We start from the raw sequence: 22843 nt of genomic DNA, 5'->3' as shown, positions 1-22843 counted from the left end.
CATGTATTATGCCACCCCTGGCTGGCCATCTAAATCTGACACAACTGGCTGCATGACAGCTGGGGCAAGGTGGTGTAAACACCCTTTGCTGTAGATATAGTATACCTATATCTAACCCTAAAATGGAAACATATATTCCTATCAGTCACTCCTATGGAAGGCCTTATCAATCCTGAAGGCAGAGTGCTTGGAATTATGTGAGATGGTGCTCTGGCATGAGCTGAGCCCGTTTGCAGCTTGCGGAACCAAGTCCTAATAGCGGTTCCATGATAACGCTATACCATATACTCTTAAGTGCATTATCAACCTCGCGGTTAAATGTTAACTCTGGGATAACATTATCAAAACATGTTGAGTAAGGTGTAATACGATTTGGAATACTACCCCCTCGCCAATTTTGGCGACGGGGGTAGCATTCCACCCTTCTAGAGGGACACAATATGAATGTAACTGTGAACCCTGGTTAAAGTTAACTCGAGCCTCAGCATCACAAAATGGATGCTGCCACCACAGACACAAGTCTGACCTCCTGCTGCTGGGAGTCCTTCCAGCAAGGATGGCTTGGACAAAGGGTTTCCTGCCTTGGGAGGTGCTAGCACCACCCCAGACAGGATTTTGTGTATTGAGGTAGGGAGGCTTGAAAGGAATGAGACATGCCTGGGGCACACAAGGTGCCCTGTGCATACACCGGTTCAAACCAGTTGCTGGGGCATGCCAGCCCCAGCTCTGGCGGGAAACCGGACAAAGGATAGGGGGTGTAACCACCCCCCTTCCTGGTCCCACCCAGGGGAGGGACCTAGTCAGTAGTGCTGCCCCCTTTAGGAGAATAAAGGTAGGAGCTGGTCCCATTCCAAATTAGATTATCCTGAACTATTCAACAAGAAGAAACTCTGGCCTTCGACGTTCTGTTCCACAGAAGACCGAAGAATCTCCCTTGTGGACAAGGAGTGTCCACCCTGCAACTGCAGGCACCATCAAGCGTCCAGCGGCTTCACTTTGTCGTCTTCCCTCGAGGATCCAGACTTCAGAGCCCGACGAGACCCGGATTCCCAGACCTCTCCGACCTCAACTCACATCTGCAGCAAAGCTGAGACCCGTGGGTGCGACGAGACACGTGGGACCGGCCATCTTGAACGAACCTGCACTTCGCTTCCAGCACGACTCCCAAGGTAAATTCGACCAAGTGCTTTGGGGACTGAGAAGCCCTAACCCCGAGCAGCTCCTGCACCGAAGTTCAAGTTCAAGTTCGGTCATTTGTATAGCGCACTACTCACCCAGAGGGTCTCAAGGCGCTTGGGGAGGGGGTTCATTATTTGTCGAATAGCCAGGTTTTAAGTTCTTTTCTGAAGGAGATGTGGTTCTAAGTAAGGCGAAGGTGAGTGGGGAGTGAGTTCCAGGTCTTGGCAGCAAGGAAGGAGAAGGATCTGCCACCCATGGTGGATTTTCGGATGCGCGGGACTGCGGCGAGGGCTAGATTGGAAGATCTTAGTTGGCGGGTGGGTTTGTAGAAGGACAGTCGAGTGTTGAGGCATTCAGGTCCAAGATTGTAGAGGGCCTTGCGTGCGTGGGTGAGAAGGCGGAAAGTAATTCTTTTGTTGACGGGAAGTCAGTGGAGGTCTTTTAGGTGACCGGTGATGTGATCTTGGCGAGGGATGTCTAATATAAGTCTCGCTGATGCGTTTTGGATGCGTTGGAGTTTTTTCTGTAATTTTGCTGTGATTCCGGCGTATAGTGTGTTACCATAATCCAGTTGACTCGTCACCAGTGCGTGGGTGACAGTCTTTCTTGTCTCGAGGGGGATCCAGCGGAAGATCTTGTTGAGAATGCGAAGTACGTTGAAGCAGGAGGATGAGACTGCGTTGACTTGTCTGGACATCGAGAGAGAGGAGTCAAGGATGAAGCCAAGGTTGCGTGCATGGTCTGTGGGTGTGGGTGCTGTGCCCAGAGCGGGTGGCCACCAAGAGTCGTCCCAGGCAGAGGGGGAAGATCCTAGGATGAGCACCTCTGTTTTGTCTGAGTTGAGTTTGAGGCGGCTATGTTTCATCCATTCGGCTACTTCTTTCATGCCTTCGTGGAGATTGGTTTTGGCGGTGTTGGGGTCTTTGGTGAGGGAGAGGATTAACTGGGTGTCGTCGGCGTAAGAGATGATGTTGAGGTTGTCGATGGAAGCGAGTGGACTCATGTAGACGTTGAAGAGGGTGGGACTGAGTGAAGATCCTTGAGGTACACCACAGATGACTTCAGTGGCCTCTGAGTTGAATGGGGGAAGTCGGACTCTTTGAGTTCTCCCGGCAAGGAATGAGATGATCCAGTCCAAGGCTTTTCCTTGTATGCCGATGTTGCTAAGGCGTTGTATAAGGGTGCTGTGGCAGACTGTGTCGAAAGCGGCGGATAGGTCGAGTAGAATGAGGTAGATCCGCCCTCCAGCCTCCACGAGATCTGCGTGGGGCCCTTCTGCTTGTCTGCTGCTCGACGCGTTGTCTGGTCACTTGCCGGCTGGCTAGTGGCCTCCTAGGCGACGAACCTGTGAACCTTTGCTGCTGGTCTGGTTGCTCCAGACTGGCCCTTGCTCCCTTCCAAAAGAGGAGCACCCCGGACTCTCCTAGTCCGCACCAGACGCTTTCTTCACTCACCGCGTGGGTTGCCTTTGCCCAGGCCTGTTGACGCCGATTCCGGATCCAACACCGCCGACAGCGAGAGCCTGCGTGGGACAGCTCGTGCCTCCATCCTGGTCGTCGAAGACACCTCCTGGTCCACGTGGCTGCAGAGTCAAGCGTCCACTCTTCACCCGATCGCGACGACGAAATCTGGTTCCTTCCTGGTTCCACTCCAGTCACTGGCTAGTGACTGTGAACATTGTCCCCTCTGCTTTCAGGTCTCCTTCTTCAACAATCCACCCATGGATTGCACCGGACATCTTCCTCCTGGTCGCCTGCAGCATCTTTTCTTTCAGGCTCCATTGACTTCAACGCTAGAACCCGATGCACTTTGACACCTATGCACCCGCGGCCCGTGGGTGAGGTAACAAGAGCATTTCGGTGCTCAAGGGTAGTTTAACTGATCTAGTGTCCAGTTCCACAGTCGTTTTAGTCCTACCTAGTCAGGATTGTCCGTACTCACCTTTAACTTGAACTGTACTGTCCATAGACGTTGTTACGCATCTCGCGTGTGAGTTCACACACTGCACAAGCGTTCCGTGGGCCTCCTATTACTTACCTGAAGTTAGTATAGCGTGGTCCCATCGATCCTACAGCCTCTGGACAGCTCCATTCCTTTTATCGACTCTCACATTCCACTTACTTAGTATATGGTTTGTCGTGCCCCTAGGGCACCATTGTAATTTTGTGCAACTTGTAGTGTTTTTCGTAAGAGATCGTCATGTGCTTAGCCCTCTGACCTCATAAAGAGTTCAGAGGTGTTGTTATTAATAAATATACTGGTTATTTTCATAACAACCTGTGTGGTGTCCTTTCATCTGGTATTCAAGGGGTTATATCGTGGTAAAACAGCTGGCTTCACATGCCAAAAGAGTTTAGCCTAAGACTGCTTTGTCCATGCTACCATTAGGATAGCTGGTCTATAAGGTTGACTTACAACCAATCACCATAAGGGTTGTTTGGACTGATACAAGGTGATCACTAGAACTAGTGAGCATCATATATCAGGCCAACTTCTCACATTGGTGTGCAGCGGTTGGGATTTGAGCTTGCTGTTGTTTTTACCACATATAATCTTGAAATATCATTTGAAAGATCACATAAGGTACCTAGGTACATATAACAAGCTTAGAAATACTCGGTGTTCTACTGAACCAGCTGTTGTAGTAGAAAGGGCCTAGCACACCCTGACTACAACTCTTAGCAAGGGATCAGTAGGAAAACCCATAGTGTAGGTAGGTGCATCACTTACACCTCACTAGAAAGCATGTCTACCACAGGAGAGACCTCAGTGACTCCCCTTGTGGTTAGTGACCCTCCACAGGTCCTTTCCAGATATGCAGCTCTCAGTTTCCAGGAGATGAGACAATTGTGTACCTCCAGGAAATTGAAACAGGGTTCTAACCCTACCACTTCTTTTCTGTTAGGTCTCTTAGAGACATATGTTGCCAGAAGGGCTGCCAACACAGACCCCTCTAATCCAGATAGGAGCATGCCCCCCTTAGAAGGTACTCTTGGAGATCCAGACCTCCCTGAAACAGAGAATGTAGAAGAGGAGGAGGAAGAAGAAGAACAGTCTGGGGATGAGGCAGACAATGGTTCTGTGATAGTCAGCAGACTCACAAGGGCCAACTTAGACCTACATAGGGAAGGATCTGGGGGACCCCCAGTACTGACCCTGAGCAGGCTTAACTATGGAGCTAGAAGAGATAGGTCTCATTCTAGGGACTCCAATAAATCTGTGCACTCTAATGCCTCTGCTCAGAGGAGAATGACTTCCCCTCAGAGGAGAGAGCATGAAGCAAGGATGAAGCAGGCTAATCTGAGGATCCAAAGGGAAGAACTTGCCCTTGCCAAAGAAAAGCTTGCCTTTGCTAGAGAGCAACAGTTGAGTGGGGTAGTCCCCACTGGTGGCAGCAATATTCCTAGGGATAGAGACAGGAGTTTTGATAATAGACACCTGAGTACAATAGTGCCCCCTATAAGACAGGGGATGATATCCACAAGTGGATAACTGCTTTGGAGAGGGCCTGCAAAGTACAGCAGGTACCCCAGAGTCAGTGGGTAGCTATATTGTGGCTCTCCTTTGAAGGTAAAGGTAGAGACAAGCTCCTCACTGTTAGAGATGAGGATGCAAATGATTACCAAGTCTTGAAAACTGCTCTGATTGATGGGTTTGGCTTAACCACTTAACAGTACAGGTTGATGTTCAGGGATACCCAGAAAACTCAGGCTCAAGATTGGACTGACTTTGTAGATTGTGCGACTAAGGCTCTGGAGGGCTGGTTACTGGGAAGTAAAGTTACTGATTACACAGGATTGTATAATCTAATTATGAGAGAACAAATCTTAAATAATTGTCATAACCAGTTGTTGCATCAGCACTTGATTGACTCAGATCTGACCTCTCCCTAAGAATTGGGAAAGAAGGCAGACGGATGGGTCAGGACAAGGGTCAAGCAGCAGAACCAGAACCAGGGTGGAGGCCAGAAGAAAGCAGACCAGAAGGGTAATGAGAATAAGCAAAATGACCAGAAGTCTTCAACAGGGCCCCAACAACCTAAGGAGGGTGGGTCCCAAACTTCCCAAAAGAAGAAGAATGATGGTCCTAAGAACCCATGGTGCCAATACTGTAAAAGTAAGACTCACTGGTTTAGTGAGTGCACAAAGAAAGGCCAAACTCCTACCACTACTGTCCCTAAGACACCTGCACCCCCTAGTACAGTTAGTAGTGGTAGTGTACCTCCCAAGGCTATAGTTGGGTTAACCCTGGGAACTGAGGTGGGTTCTGACTTAGTTAGAATTCCTACTCAGGCAGTTCTTGTTTATACTGGGGACATGGATATGACCCCTACTGTAAGTCCTGGTACTCTGGGCAAATACAGACAAACGCCTTTAATCAATGCAAACAATGGCTCAGGCCTACAGGGACACATGTGCCAGTGTCACCATGGGGACACCAACATTTGTGGACCCTGACCAGATTATGCTAGGTTCAGATTACCTAGTGACCAATGCTAGCAATGTCACTACCAATCACAGTATGGCAGTTGTTAATTTCTCCTGGGGAGGGGTAACTGGCCTCAAAAGGGTTGTAGTTAGTTCAGACCTCCCAGTAGATTGTCTTTTGGGCAATGATTTGGAATCCTCACTGTGGTCAGATGTGGAGTACAGGACTCATGTAGAAATGCTAGGTCTCTCCTCACATGTCCTTGCTGTGACTAGGTCACAGGCCAAGAAATGCCCAGCTGAACAAGTGCTGGATCCTGGAAGAATGGACCAGACACTACCCAAGAGAAGGAATGGTAGGGTTAAGGCAGAGCCTTCCCCCTTGCCTCAGGTTGAGGATCAGCCCTCTCAGGAGGCTGACCCAGAGACCCCAGAAGGAACTGTCCTAGAAGAGCTTGAACCTGAACAGGTTGAGTTTCTTGGGACAGGGGGACCTTCCAGGGCAGACTTGAGGCAGGCCCAATTAGATTGTTCCTCTCTTGAACCCCTCAGACAGCAGGCTGCTGCTGAGGCTGCAGGGAATGCTACAGGTGCCCATAAAGTTTATTGGGAAGATGGACTCCTATACTCTGAGGCAAGAGACCCCAAGGCTGGTGCTACCAGGAGGCTGGTCATCCCCTTGTCTCTTAGAGGTTTCCTTCTCACCTTAGCCCATGAGATTCCCCTTGCAGGTCACTTAGGCCAGAACAAGACTTGGGTCAGGCTTGCTCCACACTTTCACTGGCCTCATATGTCTGAAGACACTAAAGAGTTTTGTTGCTCATGTGTCACCTGCCAAGCCAGTGGCAAATCAGGTGGCACCACAAAGGCCCCCCTTATACCAATACCTGTGGTGGGGGTTCCCTTTGAAAGAGTGGGGATTGACATGGTTGGACCAATGGACCCCCCCAACAGCATCTGGGCACAGATTTATACTGGTGGTAGTGTATCATGCCACCAGGTATCCAGAAGCTATTCCCCTTAGGACCACTACAGCTCCTGTTGTGGCCAGGGCCCTACTTGGAGTTTTCTCCAGAGTGGGGTTTCCTAAGGAGTTTGTCTCTGACAGAGGTGCAAACTTCATGTCAGGATACTTGACTGCTGTGTGGAAGGAGTGTGGAGTAAATTACAAATTTACCACACCCTATCACCCACAATGCAATGGGCTAGTTGAGAGATTCAACAAGACCCTCAAAGGGATGATAAAAGGGTTACCTGAAAAGCTCAGGCGAAGATGGGACATCCTTTTACCCTGCCTCCTGTTTGCTTACAGAGAGGTCCCACAGAAGGGGGTTGGTTACAGCCCTTTTGAGCTTCTGTTTGGGCATCCTGTAAGAGAACCCCTATGTCTTGTGAAGGAAGGATGGGAGTTACCTCTCAAAAAGCCTAAGGTTGACATAGTGGACTATGTACTTGGTCTCCGCTCCAGGATGGCAGAGTACATGGAGAAGGCATCTAAAAACCTTGAGGCCAGCCAAGAACTTCAAAAAGCTTGGCATGACCAAAAGGCTGTCCTAACTATGTATCATGCAGGACAGAAGGTGTGGGTGTTGGAGCCAGTGGCCCCAGCAGCTCTCCAAGACAAATGGTCTGGACCCCATACCATCATTGAGCAAAAGGGAGAGGTCACCTACTTGGTGGACATGGGAACTCCCAGGAGCCCCCACAGGGTGCTTCATGTAAACAGGCTCAAAGCATTTGTCAACAGGGAGGACATGGGCTTGCTCATGGACACAGATGAGGGGCAGGAGGAAGAGAGTGACCCTCTACCAGACCTGCTCACTCAGAACCCTGATGATGGGTCAGTAGATGGTGTAGTCTTTTCTGACAGCCTCTCTGCCCATCAACAAGAGGATTGTAAACAGGTTCTTCAATCCTTCAGGCAAATGTTTTCACTGACCCCCAGTCAGACAAACTGGTGCACCCATGAGGTGGACACTGGTGACAGTCTGCCTGTCAAGAGTAAAATCTACAGGCAACCTGACCACGTCAGGGACTGTATAAAGAAAGAAGTCCAAAAGATGTTGGAATTGGGAGTCATTGAACCCTCAGAGAGCCCTTGGGCTAGTCCTGTAGTTCTAGTGCCTAAACCTCACACCCAGGATGGTAAGAGAGAGATGAGGTTTTGTGTAGACTACAGGGGTCTCAATGCTGCCACTAAGACAGATGCCCATCCAATACCTAGGGCAGATGAACTGATAGACAAGTTGGCTTCTGCAACTTTCTTAAGTACATTTGACCTAACAGCTGGTTATTGGCAGATCAGGTTAGCTGAGGATGCCAAGGCCAAAACAGCATTTTCTACCCCAGGAGGTCATTACCAATTTGTGGTGATGCCCTTTGGTTTGAAAAATGCACCTGCCACTTTTCAAAGGTTGGTGAACCAAGATCTCACTGGGTTGGATGACTTCTGTGCAGCATATCTAGATGATATTGCTGTCTTTAGCTCCTCCTGGGAGGATCACCTGATCCACCTGAGGAAAGTTTTGGAGGCCCTGCAAAAGGCAGGCCTCACTATCAAGGCTACTAAGTGCCAGATAGGGCAGAGTCAGGTTGTGTACCTGGGCCACCTTGTGGGTGGAGGCCAGGTTCAACCACTGGAGAGCAAGATACAGGCCATAAAGGACTGGGCTCCTCCGACCACCCAGACACAGGTCAGAGCTTTCTTGGGCCTGTCTGGTTACTATAGAAAGTTTGTAAAAAATTATGGGTCTATTGTGACACCACTTAATGACTTGACAAGCAAGAAAATGCCAAAGAAAGATCAGTGGACAGTTAGCTGTCAGAAGGCATTTGATGACCTAAAGCAGGCCATGTGTACTGCACCTATTCTCAAGAGTCCTGACTACTCCAAAACCTTCATTGTCCAAACAGATGCATCTGAGTTGGGTGTGGGAGCTGTTCTTTCTCAACTGAATATTGATGGTCATGACCAGCCCATTGCTTTTATAAGCAGAAGGCTGACCCCTAGAGAGAAACTATTGAGAGGGAGGCCTTTGCTGTGGTTTGGGCCCTGAAGAAGTTGAGGCCATACTTGTTTGGAACTCACTTCAAGATTCAGACCGACCATAAGCCCCTCTTATGGCTAAATCAGATGAAGGGTGGAGGAGTGTGGCTCACTGATTAGAGCGGCAGACCCTGATGCAGAGGTCTGGCCCGGGACCAGGGTTCAATTCCCGACGCGGCAGGGTCCTGAGCCCAAAATGTCCACGGACTCGATAATTCTCGCCTCGGTGCCTATTCTAATCATGGGGTCCCACGCTGCAGCTCTAGGCAATAGTTGCTTAATCTCCACTACGGCGGCCCACCCGCTGCGGGATGCCTGGCTTTCACCCTGGGGATACCCAGTAGGGGTTATCTCACAGGGAAAAGCCAGGACGGGTTCCCAAGGCAAGCGCCTTGATGCCTTCGGGTGATACGTGCGCTATATAAGTCGCAATACATTTACATTACATAAATACATTTACATACAAGGGTGAAACCCCCAAGCTTCTTAGATGGTCCATTTCCCTACAGGGGATGGACTTTACAGTGGAGCACAGACCAGGGACTGACCATGGCAATGCAGATGGTCTCTCCAGGTATTTCCACTTAGAACAGGAAGACTCACCTGGTCAAGGTTAGTTTAATGTCCCTAAGTTTGGGGGGGTTATGTAGGAGAGTGGGGTCTCCAATCCTATGGTCACCCCAGATTTTTGCTTTTTGCTTCACTGGTTTACGACTTTCCCTGGCTGTGGGCCTGCTAATCAGTCCCACAGCCTAGCTGTTCTCTCTCTAAATTCACAACCATGTACCTTAGGTGCATTTACCAATTGGTACTGAGCCACCTTATCAGTCCCTGTACCCAGGGCATAGGTGTACCCAGGGCCTACCAGGGGCTGAAGCATGTATTATGCCACCCTTGGCTGGCCATCTAAATCTGACACAACTGGCTGCATGACAGCTGGGGCAAGGTGGTGTAAACACCCTTTGCTGTAGATATAGTATACCTATATCTAACCCTAAAATGGACACATATATTCCTATCAGTCACTCCTATGGAAGGCCTTATCAATCCTGAAGGCAGAGTGCTTGGAATTATGTGAGATGGTGCTCTGGCATGAGCTGAGCCCGTTTGCAGCTTGCGGAACCAAGTCCTAATAGCTGTTCCATGATAACGCTATACCATATACTCTTAAGTGCATTATCAACCTCACTGTTAAATGCTAACTCTGGTATAACATTATCAAAACATGTCGAGTAAGGTGTGATACGATTTGGAATACTACCCCCTCGCCAATTCTGGCGACGGGGGTAGCATTCCACCCTTCTAGAGGGACACGACATGTATGTAACTGTGAACCCCGGTTAAAGTTAACTCGAGCCTCAGCATCACAAAATGGATGCTGCCACCACAGACACAAGTCTGACCTCCTGCTGCTGGGAGTCCTTCCAGCAAGGATGGCTTGGACAAAGGGTTTCCTGCCTTGGGAGGTGCTAGCACCACCCCAGACAGGATTTTGTGTATTGAGGTAGGGAGGCCTGAAAGGAATGAGACATGCCTGGGGCACACAAGGTGCCCTGTGCATACACCGGTTCAAACCAGTTGCTGGGGCATCCCAGCCCCAGCTCTGGCGGGAAACCGGACAAAGGATAGGGGGTGTAACCACCCCCCTTCCTGGTCCCACCCAGGGGAGGGACCTAGTCAGTAGTGCAGCCCCCTTTAGGAGAATAAAGGTAGGAGCTGGTCCCATTCCAAATTAGATTATCCTGAACTATTCAACAAGAAGAAACTCTGTCCTTCGACGTTCTGCTCCACAGAAGACTGAAGAATCTCCCTTGTGGACAAGGAGTGTCCACCCTGCAACTGCAGGCACCATCAAGCGTCCAGCGGCTTCACTTTGTCGTCTTCCCTCGAGGATGCAGACTTCCGAGCCCAACAAGACCCGGATTCCCAGACCTCTCAGACCTCAACTCACATCTGCAGCAAAGCTGAGACCCGTGGGACCGGCCATCTTGAACGAACCTGCACTTCGCTTCCAGCACGACTCCCGAGGTAAACTCGACCAAGTGCTTTGGGGACTTAGAAGCCCTAACCCCGAGCAGCTCCTGCACCGAAGATCAGCCCTCCAGCCTCCACGAGATCTGCGTGGGGCCCTTCTGCTTGTCTGCTGCTCTACGCGTTGTCTGGTCACTTGCCGGCTGGCTAGTGGCCTCCTAGGCGACGAACCTGTGAACCTTTGCTGCTGGTCTGGTTGCTCCAGACTGGCCCTTGCTCCCTTCCAAAAGAGGGGCACCCCGGACTCTCCTAGTCCGCACCAGACGCTTTCTTCACTCACCGCGTGGGTTGCCTTTGCCCAGGCCTGTTGACGCCGATTCCGGATCCAACACCGCCGACAGCGAGAGCCTGTGTGGGACAGCTCGTGCCTCCATCCTGGTCGTCGAAGACACCTCCTGGTCCACGTGGCTGCAGAGTCAAGCATCCACTCTTCACCTGATCGCGACGACGACATCTGGTTCCTTCCTGGTTCCACTCCAGTCACTGGCTAGTGACTGTGAACATTGTCCCCTCTGCTTTCAGGTCTCCTTCTTCAACAATCCACCCTTGGATTGCACCGGACATCTTCCTCCTGGTCGCCTGCAGCATCTTTTCTTTCAGGCTCCATTGACTTCAACGCGAGAACCCGACGCACTTTGACACCTATGCACCCGCGGCCCGTGGGTGAGGTAACAAGAGCATTTCGGTGCTCAAGGGTAGTTTAACTGTCCTAGTATCCAGTTCCACAGTCGTTTTAGTCCTACCTAGTCAGGATTGTCCGTACTCACCTTTAACTTGAACTGTACTGTCCATAGACGTTGTTACGCATCTCGCGTGTGAGTTCACACTCTGCACACGCGTTCCGTGGGCTTCCTATTACTTACCTGAAGTTAGTATAGCGTGGTCCCATCGATCCTACAGCCTCTGGACAGCTCCATTCCTTTTATCGACTCTCACATTCCACTTACTTAGTATATGGTTTGTCGTGCCCCTAGGGCACCATTGTAATTTTGTGCAACTTGTAGTGTTTTTCGTAAGAGATTGTCATGTGCTTAGCCCTCTGACCTCATAAAGAGTTCAGAGGTGTTGTTATTAATAAATATACTGTTTATTTTCATAACAACCTGTGTGGTGTCCTTTCATCTGGTATTCAAGGGGTTATATTGTGGTAAAACAGCTGGCTTCACATGCCAAAAGAGTTTAGCCTAAGACTGCTTTGTCCATGCTACCATTAGGATAGCTGGTCTATAAGGTTGACTTACAACCAATCCCCATAAGGGTTGTTTGAGGCAAACACAAGCTTTTCTCAGCAAGCAAGTGAGAGACTTCTGTTGCTGCCCACCGTGAACCCTTTTCAGGCGCTGCTGGTGGCAGAGCGAGCCGTAACATAGCGTTTCGGCATTTAACTGGTTTAAAATATGCAAGTTGCTGTGAAGAAAGTAAAACTAGCTGTGGATCATAAACAAGTTTCAGATCTCAACCCAATACCACTCTCGCTCAAAGTCAGCCGCTCCAAGCACATTGCCCCACCACCCCTCCCCCCCTCCCCCATCCTAAACCGCCAGACCGTTGCCGCCATTCCACCCCTGCGGGCCAATGACTCCTAAACCACGCCTAGACCCAACTCACCCCCCCCCCACCTCCAAGGTCGGCTGTTGCGAGCATAACCCCCCCTAGAAACCCCGCCATCACCCACTGTCTCTTTACACCACCCCCTGCACTCCCAAGCCCTAGTCTCCATCCTAACACGTTATTTTACTTGTGTCGCTTCCTTGCGCGTGCTGCTCCTTGAGACTGCACCCCCCAGCCAGGTGCACGCCGACCCATGCTGCTGGCCTTTGTCAACCTCTGCCAGCAAAACACGGGTGTGCTACGGAGGCCTGAACTCCACTTCTTCAAGCAGTGGATTAAAAGGTGAGAGGGATTTCGCGGAGACACGTTTAGTGGTTGTACTGGCCACTTTTGCCACATATATTTAGGGTTAGCGCCGGTGAATAGAGGGGAATGGGGACTACAGATTTGGCGAAACATCTTTGAAACTACGACTACCTACCAACTTTAAAAGTTACTGATGGATTGGACCCCTCCCAGCCCCCTCTCTTTAACTCTTCTAGAACCCTCCCTCTGCCCCCACCTTCCGTCTTTCTCGCCTTGCCTTCCATGTCTGCATCCTCTCGCCCTCCCACCATCCCCGGGTGCCTCTCTACTCGGGTTCACTCGGCAGCCTCTCTCCCCTGCTTGGGCCTTTCTCCATCCGTCTCATCACTGCCTTCTTCTTTCCACTTCCTCCCTCCATTAACCACCCCCCTCCTGCTTTTCGTTCTATCTTTCCCCTCCTTGGGTCTCTGGCCTTTACACTGCCATGTGGCCTCATCTGCCCCTTCCTTTGCCTCTAAGTCCATCGGTGATACCTAGGGAGCAGCACCGGGGCGCGGAGCTCTGAGGCTCGGTAGCCAGGGAGCAGCCGTGGACGTCAGTGCACCTCTCAGTGAGAAGCTTGACTGCAACCCAGTGGTGGGACTTTACATATGACAGCGCTGCGGCACGAATTTCATCATTACCACCATCAGGAGCGAGTGTGTCAGCTGAGCACACGGTGCGGATGACAACAGGTTTGATGTCACACTTTCAGCCATTTAACCCTGTTCTTTTCATCGTGTGCAGCTTAGTTCACTGTTAATGCTTTACTCTTAGGGCCTAAACTCATAAATGCCTCTAAGGTCAAATGTCATGAAGGTTTGTGTTTTAATGAGTTAAAATGGCCGTATTTGTCATCTGGTGCAGCGCTTGATCCTGTTGTTTGGTCATTCTTAGCGCTGTAAAAGAAAGCTGCTGTGACTGTCTCAAATCTTCACCTTTTCAAACTAAGCAGTAAGACAAAATGCAGAGACAGCACAGATGGATTCATATCGGTGACCTGCCCGTGAACTCACAGATCTTTGCAGTCAGCGTGTTAACCCACAGAGCTATTTTACCAACTGACGAACAGGAAGCATATCAAATAATTAATATTACAAACGAGAGCATATCATTGTAGTGGCATATCCTGCACCAGAGGGCATTACGTTCATTTCTCTGATCTGACAATGGCACATGACTATAATTACAGCCATTTTGCATTACACCATTAAATTAATGCTTCACAAAAGGAAAAAAAAACAATAACATTTACAATGCCAATAGCTCATAACAATGTAATTGCGAGACCTATTGCATTTTAAATGCTTTTTTTTATGTTGTTTGTGCTGTGAAATCCGTGCAGCCTCCATGTTACTGTAGTGTCTGTGTTTTGCATCTTTTTTGTGGTTCGCATTTTCTTACTTTTCTACTCCATGCTGTGTTTACTTGTCTGTTGGTTTATAGGGTGTGAAATACGCACACAGCCTTGCTGGTTTTGTATGACTTTTGGTCCGATTGTCTTCTCTGTAATTGTCCAGGCAGAGGAGTTTTTGGGTGTGCTTTTGTCTGCTTCATGCCCACAGAGGCGGCCGAGTTTTGCCTCCATAGCCTGTTCTAGTGCAGGAAACACAAGCAGCCCCACCACACCAGGCCTTCAAAAGTCAAAATTAGTGCCTTTCTGAGTTTTTAAAGGGGTGCTTTTCCTGAGTAAGCGGCACCCCTTCCCTTGAAGTGTTTCACTTGTAGAGGGATCAGTGTGTTTGTACTCCGTCAGTGTAAAATGTGTATTGCTCCTTATCAATACGCAGTTTTCGTTACTGCTTTGCACTGTTTGTCCCACAAACCCACTTCCCCTCTCATCTTTCTCTCACACTCCCACTACCACTACCACTAGCCACTCTCATCTCGCAATACCACTGCTCTCTCTCATCCCTCCCTCACACAAACTGTCTCCTCTCTATACTGCCTACTCACACATGCTACCTCCCCATACCTCCTCACGCTCTGGGCTAGGCCACCTCTTGCCTCACCCCCGGTGCCCCTTCCACTTGTCCCTCTATCTCTTGTACTCTTTCTCACACAACCCTCTCGCTCTCTCACACACTACTCCTGCCTCTCTCAAGTGGTTGACTCAGGTTTTCAGGCAAAGTTTGTATACCATAACTTTTCAAAGTTTCTTTCCCTCCAACCTGCGCTCTCCTCCTCTTCTTAGAGTGTCTTCTGCATACACAAAACTTCACTCTTTATCAGGGTTGGATTGGGATTGAAAATCGGCCAAGGCACGCAAAAAAAAAACAAAAAAAAAACGGCCCTCATTTGCATAATCTCTCCTCAGTCAAATCACTGCTTTGCCGTAATCTTATTAAAAAAACGTAGGGGGGGGGGGGGGAATGCACACGTTAGTTTACAATGGTGAAACAAGTGAGGCCACTTCTACTCAGGCCCCCTGCCCCCTCTCAGTATGTGTACACTTTAATTGGCCGGTCAGCGAAACAACGGGAGTGACACCTCTGCCCATTGCAAAACGGAGGTAATGAGCGCCCATCTGCCTCTAGAAAGGCCACTCAGACACCCACTGGGCCGCTGGCTGATCGAACAATAGAGACAGCGCCCAAAGGGCCCCCCAGACTGCTCAAAAAAGCAGCCCACAGCATAACTCGGACACCGGCCCCTCGGGCATTGCCCGAATGCCCGCATTACCAATCCAACGCTGCTCTTTATGCGTCAATGGCATGCTCTCACCTTCTTTCTATCTTTCTCATACACAGGGATGGATTGGGATTGAAAATCGGCCCGGGCACGCAAAATTTTTTTTTTAAAAAAAATCGACCCTCATTTGCATAATCACTCCTCAAATCACTGCTTTGGCGTCATCTTATATAAAAAAAACTTTAGTGGGGGGGGTAAAAAAAATGCACGCGTTAGTTTACAGTGGTGAAACAAGTTAGGCCACTTCTACTCAGGCCCCCTGCCACCATTCAGTATGTGCACACATTAATGGGCTAAACGGAGGTAAAGAGCGCCCATCTGCCTCTAGAAAGGCCACTCAGACACCTACTGGGCCGCTGGCTGTATTCTATTCGAACAATAGAGACAGCGCCCAAATGGCCCCCCAGACTGCTAAAAAAAAAAAAAGAAGCCCACAGCAGCACTCGGACACCAGCTCCTCGGGCATTGCCCGAATGCCCGCGTTACCAATCCGACGCTGCTCATACATATTTCTGCTCCTCTGTCTCAAGTTCAATAACTGCTCCCTACACAAACTACCTATCCCTCTCGTTCTTCCTTTCTCTCTATTATCTGCAGCTCTCACCACTATCTATTCACCATAGCATACAATTCCACTATACAAATACACTAGACAACACACAAATATACAACTAACAATTTGAATACAACCTGCATATTTCCGCTCTAGTCCATACCACATACATCCACTAAACTCCAAAACAAAACACACAGGGGGGGGAGGAGCCGAGACGGACGGGACGTGGACCGTCTCGGCTCCCGGTCCACGCGCTCCTCCGGCCTGGATCCCAGCGTCTGAAGGAAGCCCTCCGCGATGCTCACGCTCCCTACCTGAAGCGGAAGGTGTGGGGCACCTGCCGGGCTGCTCCGACCGCTGCTGGTGCCACTGGAGCGGCGTAGATTTGTGGTGCGGAGAGACGACAGCGGCGGCCAAAATGGCGACCGGAGCCCTGCCGAGAGCGCCGATGGCTGCATCCCTCTGCAGGAGGTATGTCTAAAGTGCGCATTTCGAGGGACACAGCAACTGCCACTAGTGGAACACTACCTCGGGGGCCTCGGTAACGGCTTTACACCGGAGACGGCCCCGCCGTAATCGGTTCTCCCGTGCCTGCCTGACTTTAAAATGGCGCCCGGAGGTGACCCGTAAATGCCGATCAGCGCCTCTAATTGATGACCTGGGCCCAGCGCTTACTGCCTCTCCCACAACATATACTGCATCTGTTACCACGAGCTGCTGCCCCTCTGCCTATGCTGCAGCTGAGCTGAAGAAACCACTGGCCTGTCCTGGGGTTAACCCCGCACCTCCGACATTTTACCACGGCAGTGAATATCTGCCGACTTTTGCCTTTGAAAAAGAGTTCGGGGATGTGTGGAAATCTGCAGGATGGGCACTGCCGGGACGACGAGGTGCCCAGCTGGGGACGTGGACACTGCAGCACATCCCGCCTCCCGCAGCAGCGCGGACACAGAAACGGGCGAGACATGCAGGACAATGTTTTATACTAACTGAGCCTGAACTCTGAAATCGGCGCCGCCTGACTCTAAAATGGCGCCTGCGGAGGACATAAGGCCTCATGATAACTCCGGACCATCTCAACAGCCAGTTCCTCGCCAGGGAATCCTGTCCTATGCTGCGTCCCCTCACTGAATCCAAGGGCACTCCTATAAGACGCATCGGAGAGTCGGATGACCATATTTACAGACCCCGGTACGGGAAACACTTGAGGCACTGCATTTGTGGACCACGGACTCTTGGACTCCCTCACTTTTCCTTCTGTCCTGCCCGCCATTTTGCTGCTGTTCTCGGCCGTTTTTTCCCTGGTCCCCGGCCTGTCTTCTTGTCCATTCCTTTGTCTTTTACCCTTTTCCCTTGTTTCCCCCTTGATGTTCCTCAAATGTTTCTTCCCTTTTCTGCATTGCCTTCTCTCCTTACCCTGGATTCCATCCCACCCTCCCTTAGTGTTGTGACCACGTCTCCCCTACGACCCCACTTAAGGGATCTCTGCCTGAGGATATCTACTATGTGTGGATATATTTGTATATAGGGATAACTCTAATCACTAGTATATGCAGTAGACCTTTGTACTATCTACCATTCCTATGTGACCTTAGAGTATATCCATCCGTATCCCTTCCCTATGTATATAGAGATAACTCTAATCACTAGTATATGCAGTAGACCTTTGTACTCTCTACCATTCCTATGTGACTCTTAGAGTATATCCATTCGTATCCCTTCCCTATGTATATAGAGATAACTCTTATCACTAGTACATGCAGTAGACCTTTGTACTCTCTACCATTCCTATGTGACTCTTGGAGTATATCCATCCGTATCCCTTCCCTATGTATATAGAGGTAACTCTAATCACTAGTATATGCAGTAGACCTTTGTACTCTCTACCATTCCTATGTGACTCTTAGAGTATATCCATCCGTATCCCTTCCCTATGTATATAGAGATAACTCTAATCACTAGTATATGCAGTAGACCTTTGTACTTTCTAAGATTCCTATGTGACTCTTAGAGTATATCCACGTGTATCTCCTCCTTGTGTGACTTTACATCTTGTACATTTGCAATTTTTTTCCGTGTGTATCCTTTTTGTAACGCATGTAATCCTAAATCCTTATGTTTTTCAACTGGTCCTCATGTAAAGCGCTCTGACACCTTCGGGTAAAGTTCGCGCTATAGAAAATCGCATAAATAAATAAATAAATAACAGGTAAAAAACATAATTTACAACGCCAAAAGCACCAACTCTCACAAATGTGAGACCTATTGCATTGCAAATGCTTGTTTGGACGTGTGCCCTGGCACCCACCCGCCTGTCCGCTACCTACACGGACCGTTCCGGTCCTTGAACCCACCTGGCACCCGTAGCCCCTAGTCCGCCGTCGCTCTCTTACCCGATCTCATGTGTTCCACCTCAGCACTTCCGGGTCACATCTATCCGCCCTTGCTGCACATGTTCTGGGAGCCGTCATGGGGTGGGAGGGGCTAAGAACCCAAAGGTCTACTAGGATTGGAGATTACTAGCTTCTCAGCCAATCCGATTGCACAGCCCTGAATTCCGAAGTGTTGTGAGACCGCACGCGTCGGTTGGTTTCCGAGCAACGATCCGAGTACGCTTGGGCAGGGAGAGCCTGGCTCGGCTCGTCCCGTGGTCCTGGCTCGGCCTGTGCCTGGCCCGGCCCGCCCCGCGGTCATGGCGGTAGGTGCCTCGAGAGGGCGCGCTCAAATGGCGGTTTGTCGAATGACCGTCGAAGTTGGACAGACCGTGCTGCCCACGTTATTGTGGCTCAGGCCCGGCGGGGGCTTTCATTCGCGGCCCTACAAGATAAGGGGGCAGTTCTCCAAGGCGCCGCCATCCTGAGAGTTTTTCTTTATTAAACTCTTCCCCCAGATGCATGGGCAGCACATGGAATAGTTCATCTGTTCTGGTTCAGTTAATCGGGCGCGAGCATTTTTAAATAGCTCAGGGATGAGGCACCTGCTGCAGAGATGTTTGTGGTCCTTGCAAACCCGGGTTATAATAAAGTAAGAGTTCAGGTGGTTAATGCACGAGCCGGTGAAATCTGTGAGCGCTCTAGTCACAGGTTTGACCCATCAAGAAATTACATCGATGGTTAATCTGCCTGATGCACAAAGTGTAACATAAATATATGCCACAGATTTGTATTTTATGTAGACAGATAGCTGTTATTGCTTTTGCTTCTGAGGTACTTGTTTAACCTGCCGGCCACAAATTTTAATCCCTCTGCTACAGTTCACTGGAATAAGCCGGTGCATGTAAATTGCAAGATTTAGGTGTAGGTAGAACGACCTTAATCTTCTTTCCTCAAACATTTGCAAGTCACGTAAATAGCTCCCATAGACATACATATCTAACCTTCCTACAGAGGTTGGAAAACTTAAAAAATTGCCTTTGACTCCTAGTTTAGCTCATGTACTCGTGAAGTGAGAATCTTAATATGTTTGCTTTCTTTATTACGTTGGCCGCAAGGAGGATAAGACCAGAAAACAAACATTTGCAAAGCCAATAGCTCTCGCCTACACAAGCGCAATTGCCTTTGTCAGTGCTTTGTTTAGCCATGTTGTACAGCAGGACAAATACTGTGGAGCATGTCGGAAAGTACAGGGAAAAAAGCGATATGAAGCAGCCAATGCTGACCGCTCCATATCGATTTATTAGGCCGAAGTCAATGGTTTGCAAATACATCTTGGCATTCTGAAAGCTTCACTGGGAAGGCATTCCGTCCCTTTCTTACCATTGGCTTTGTATTTTATAAGTACCCACATTTGCTTGCTTTCTATTTGCTGGCTACATTTGTTTTCGGCCCGTGCTAGTTGTCTGTAAACAGGCATTTAAATGTTGTTATTATTTAAGAGTTTTATATAGCTCTGGCTAGACCCGGAGGTAACAGAGCGCTTTACATGAGGTTCCACAAAATTACAAGATTACATCAGTTCCCAACCTACTAGGCCCACTGCGCAGATTGCATAGCGATGTTGCCCACTGGCGATCGCTCCCGCTCTCTCTCCTGGGTAGGGCGGCATTATTCAAAATGCTGGCGCTTCCCCGTTTCCTGTACGTCCTCCAGAAGTGTCCTTTTCCCGTTCCGGACTCGTACTTCACGACTGTGGAGAGTGAGCTCCGGGGATTGCTTTGGGATGGCGGTGCCGCTCGGATTGCTCTCTGTAAGCTGTTTCAGGGATGTTACGACGGGGGAATAGCCCTCCCCAATCTCCGTCTCTACTACTGGGCCTCCCGGCTTGTGGTGATCAACCACTGGATTCACGGTTCTACGCTTAACCCAGCCTTCCTTTTGGACAGAGAACAAACAGGACGGGAGGGCTACCTGGGGGCGCTGTATAGTAAACCCACCAAAACACGATACATTGGACCCATGGCCCACACAGTGTGGATTTGGCACATAGCTAACAAAAGGCTGGGGTGGGCAGACAAACTAACCAAGGCCTCGCCTCTATGGTCCGCTCCACGACTGGGTTCCCTCTGCTTCTCCCAGGGCTTCGACAGGTGGGATGCCATCGGGATCTCGGAGGTCGGAGTCCTGGTTCACAAAAATAGGCTGCTGTCCTTGGCCGACCTACAAGCTAAATACGCCCTGGCACCCACTGAGTTCTTTAGGTACCTGCAAATTACACATGCCCTGCGTGACACATTTCCGGACTTTGCTTCCATACCCGCCACCTCCCCTCTAGAAGATAGGCTCCTGTCAGAACCTCTTCCTGAAAAGGTCATCTCCCTTACCTGCCGTAAACTCTGCAATAATCTCCCTGATTCCTTCTTGCCGTTGAGAGCTAAGTGGGAGGTAGACCTGGGTCCCCTAGACGAGGAAGACTGGAGATCGGCACTGATGTCTGCGAGAGAATCAGCCATATGTCACAGGTTCCGGTTGATACAACTAAAAGTGCTACACAGAGCTGCGGGCTCCCTGGAACCTTCTTCCACGTCCTATGAGAGTGCCCTGTTATACAGCGCTTCTGGATGGCTGCCCGGTCTAAGATGAGCCGATCCCTGGGCAAACCCCTACCCGATTCGCCTAGGGAATGTATCCTTAACATCTGGGGCCCTAACGACCTCACTGCTCCGGAGCTACAATGGGCCTCACTGGGGTTTCTACTGGTTAAACGGTCCATAGCAATGGGCTGGGGCTCCCCTGAAAGGCCACTGGTGGTGGGCTGGGTAGCCGCAGTGGACCAATGCATGATAGCAGAGAAGACTGTGTATAAAACGAGGGGCTGTCCCAGGGTGTGGGACAGGAAATGGGGACACTGGAACACTTACCGGGGTGAACTGTGTGACTCTCCAACGACGGAGCTGGCTATGTCCAGAGGAGGTTCCTGAGACGCTGTGTGTGGGCTGAGGGGTTTGTGACTTGTCCCTACCGGGACAATTCAATGTCTATCTCCTATGTAGGGGTTCTTTTTTAGGGTGTTGGGTATCAATGGACCAGGTGCGAAGCGCTGCGACCGATTAGTACTGGACCATTCATCTGGCCTACCTGACGAGCTCTGCTGTTTTTTATTGTTTCGTTTGGTATTGTGTTGTTCCAACAAAATCTTGTGGTTTGATTGCTTTATTTGTGTCCATCGTGATTACCGACATCTACCCTACATTGAGTTATTAAACTGTGACGCCGTCCGCCCTCAGGGTTGTGGACCGAAAGGCTGTGTATTCCATTGTCGTCCGCCCTACGCTCTTCGTTTTTGCACACTTGATCATGGATGTGACTGTACTACGTGTATTTACATGCAACTGCCACAATAAAAATATATTTTTTTAAAAGATTACATCAGTTGCTAGACAAACAATTACAAGAGCCTAGAAAACGAGATAAGTGAAGTGTAGAGGGGTAAGGGTAAAGGGGAGGGAGGGAGATACGGCATAAAGACGAAGGAAAGTCAGCCCAAAGTCTGGCTGGGTAGGTGACGGTCGAGGGGGAAGTCCCAAAACCCATCTCCTCTATAGCTATCAGGTAGCTCTATCGGGCTTTGGCCAAATAGCTAGGTCTCAATGGGAAACATTTAATTAACATGGAGGGCAAAATAAATGGAGCGTAGAGGGGAGGGGACGGGGAAGGTGAGAAAGGGAGGATAGGGGAAGAGACAACAAGGAGAGACGAAATTAAGTCTGTCTAAAGGCCGACTGGGTAGGTGACGACCAAGTTGGGAGTCCACAGCCCACCTCCCCTATAGCTAAACCAGGTCCATCGGGCATCAGACAAAATAGCCCAGTCTCAATACATTGAGAGAGGAGAGAAGGAGAGACATAAATAGAGGGAGGATGTGGGAAGAGACGAAAGGAAGTCTGGCTAAAGACCGACTGGGTAGGTGACATCCAAGGAGGGAATCCCTGACCTGTCTCCCCTATAGCTAAACCAGGTAGCTCCATCGGGCATCAGACAAAATAGCTAGATCTCAAATGACGAGGGAAAATTCACAGGTAAACAGGGTGGAGACTAGGACCAGGACAGGTGAGGGCAGAGGTCAGTAGCAGGAAAGTGGAGAGGAGTAGAGCGGGGAGGGGTAGGGGGTAGGTAGTTCGGTAAAAGTTCCCATGGATCTGCTTCGAGTCATTCAAAAAGCAGGTCGGTTCCTTCTCAGGCACCATCTTGAGGTTAAAACGCCGGGTGAGATTTTTGGCAGTATCCTTGTGTTGCTACGACCAGTTGGAACGGCGGCCATAGCGTCAGACGCTCCCGCCCTTCCGATGTCCGGAGATGGTTGAAACAGTTGTTAAGGTGGGGAATTAAGCGCCTCACTTAGTTGATGAAAGCGTGGATTCAGTGGAACAGAGGCTCCGAGCGCGCTCAGTCCGTTACTGCCGTTTGACTATTGAGTGAGGAGGTATGAGGTTAATGCGAGCGAGTCTGGGGTGACGGAAAGCGAGGCAGCGTCACTTACCCCAATTCTGATGGCTCATGTAATCTTCCTGGGCGCCATTTCCGCTGAGAAGGCACTATGGCTCGTATTAAATTTCAGCTAATGTGGGACGTGCTAATACCG

The sequence above is a fragment of the Lissotriton helveticus genome, chromosome 9, assembly GCF_964261635.1.
Source record: "Lissotriton helveticus chromosome 9, aLisHel1.1, whole genome shotgun sequence".
Taxonomy (NCBI): domain Eukaryota; kingdom Metazoa; phylum Chordata; class Amphibia; order Caudata; family Salamandridae; genus Lissotriton; species Lissotriton helveticus.
This window is presented reverse-complemented; position numbering follows the sequence as displayed.